Here is a 2,336-nt window from a genome sequence, read left to right on the forward strand (position 1 = left end):
CCACACTATTTACCACACGTTTTGGTGTTATGCTTTATGGCTTTATGCGGCTGTGTAGTTTGGCATCTAAAGACGTGGCATGCCTTCTGTCTTTGATTTCTAAGACCCATCAGTACCTCCAAAACTACCAAATCCGTCCTCTGCATGCTCGATCTCTTGCCAAAACTGTCAGAAAATCATTATATTAATTTGTCTTTACCCGCCCTTTTCTTTTTAATAGTCTACAACATATTTTTTTGGACGATTGAATGAATTTGAGACTAAGAAAAACCCCCCCGAAGACAACTGGAGCCAAAAGAGTCAAATTTATGTCGATGATGTTGAGAAAATTTGAGGTGTAGAAGACTCTACACTAATACACTTAGATATTTTTGATGAGTGTGTGGCTGTGATATGTCGTTGGTGTTATAAGGTGGGTTTAATTAAAAGAAGAGAGTAGTTTATGTTGTTAGACCAAACCGAAAACAGAGAGAAGAGAAAAAGAAGAAAGGGAAAGAAGAGAAGAAGAGAAAAGAAAGGAAAACCAGAGAGACAAAGAGAGAAAGAAGGAGAAAGAAGGGAGGAAGAACACAAGAGACTGGGTAGAGAAATGAAGAATAAGGTGAGTTTGGGTTCTTTGCATAAATTCTCAATTTTTATTTAGGATTTAACTTGGTTATGATTTCTGGTTTTGGTGAGGTTTATATAATGGTTAGAGAGGTTTATAGGATCACAAACATCATAAAATTTGAAGGAGAATTGAATGAGAATTCGGATGGGGTGTCCTTAGAAAATTTTGGGGTTTATGTTCTTCAATGAGATTTTAATTTCTAAGTTATTTCGAGATTGGGTATTTGACTTGGAAGTTGTAAACATGTTTCTAGTAGCCTAAGAAACTGATTTGGAGTGTTATTATCGAAGGAAAAGTGGTAGGAACACTGAAGCAAAAATCTGGAAAATTTCTGAAAATTTGATAGTTTCGAGTACTCTACTTTGAGGCCAAGTATCTTACGTTTTAGTGCTTCGTTTTGAGTGATCTTTATATGGACGTAAAACAAAATGCATAGCTTTAAAAAGAGTATAAGATTGCTAAATTTGGTGGCGATTTGATAGGATAAAAGATGAGCCAAAGTTGAGAACAAAATTCTGGAAAACTGGAAAACAGGGGCTGAAGGAAGAAGAAGATGAACAGTACCCGCCGGCAACCCCCACTCGCAACACAGGCGCGTTCGGCAGCTTCAGTCGCAGGGGAATGTCCCTCCCCCACTATATTTTTGATTAGGGGTATGGTGGCCTCCGTTTTTCGATCCAAGGCCTCTAACTTAGCGATTTCACTACACACTAAGATTAGAGAGTGAACGACTTTTTATTTATTATTTAATTGTGTTTTGTTGCTATTTTCATGTATCTAGTGGCAGGTTAAGCTTATAATCGGGGTAGGGGCATTGGGGGAACCTTTGAATGTGAATTGATTTTATTGAATTTTTGTTGAAAAATATTATGTGTGCTAATACGTGAATTATATGAAATACGTGAATTATATGAATTATCTGAATTATTTGAATTATCTGAATCATTTGAACATGATAGGAATCAGTTAAGTATTATATATTAATTAGTAGTGCATTTATTTGAATGTAACATTTATTTGAAGGTGAAGCATGATTCACTGAGAGATCGTGAATCAGTGGTGAGAATGGGATAGAGAATTTAAATTTAAATTTGTCCCGGATTGGGGCGTGACAACCGCCCACGTCTTCCTCCCACCTCACATCTCACAGGCGCCGACACCATCAACAGCGCTGGAGGTACCAAATGTCATGATATTCAATTATTAATTTACAATATTCACTATCTCAACAATTAATTTAATATATTATCCTGAAATTTGAAATTTTTGCTTTTTTTTTTTCTCTGCTGGGTAGCAGGGAGTTAACTACCGAACCAGAGTTCCAATATGTTTTTGGGTTTTTTCTATTAAGTTAAAAAATTACGTCTTTTAAGTGGCCAAAAAAAAAAAATTATGTCTTTTAAAAAATTACGTCTTTTAAAAAATTACATCTTTTATATCTTAAAATAGTTATGGTGAGATTCTTGAACAAATGGTTTAAGAATTAAAGATTAAAGATTCAACAAAGGATTGAATGTGTTCAGTTTGCTACCCACATGCCAGAGCTTCAAGGAATGTATGTGTTCAGATTTGAAAACCATCTGAAGAAGAAGAATGAGATATTGAAGAGAGAAAGAGTTATAGTTTGTTCATTACTTTTTTCTCTCTTCTGGGTAGTAGTGGACTAGTGGGTTATCTTTTATTTATTTATCTTTTTAAATGGGTTAGCTTTTTAAGAAGAAGTCTT

General features: G+C 34.9%; 1 protein-coding gene across 8 annotated transcripts in view; it reads left to right on the plus strand.

Moving 5' to 3' along the window:
* Positions 1–314: 314 nt before the first annotated feature.
* Positions 315–2,336, plus strand: part of LOC147280289 (protein PLASTID MOVEMENT IMPAIRED 2-like) — a 6,003-nt gene continuing 3,981 nt past the window's right edge. For 5 of the 8 annotated variants that reach the window (XM_086250473.1, XM_086250472.1, XM_086250470.1 and 2 more), the window contains exons 1-2: positions 318–601; positions 1,634–1,787. The gene's annotated coding sequence lies outside the window, so the exon portion shown is untranslated. Of the gene's footprint in view, positions 602–1,633; positions 1,788–2,336 lie in introns of all 8 variants that reach the window. The other 3 variants (XM_086250467.1, XM_086250466.1, XM_086250469.1) reach the window with 3 other exon arrangements.

This window comes from Dryas octopetala, chromosome 7, assembly GCF_963921425.1.
Source record: "Dryas octopetala chromosome 7, drDryOcto1.1, whole genome shotgun sequence".
Taxonomy (NCBI): Eukaryota; Viridiplantae; Streptophyta; class Magnoliopsida; order Rosales; family Rosaceae; genus Dryas; species Dryas octopetala.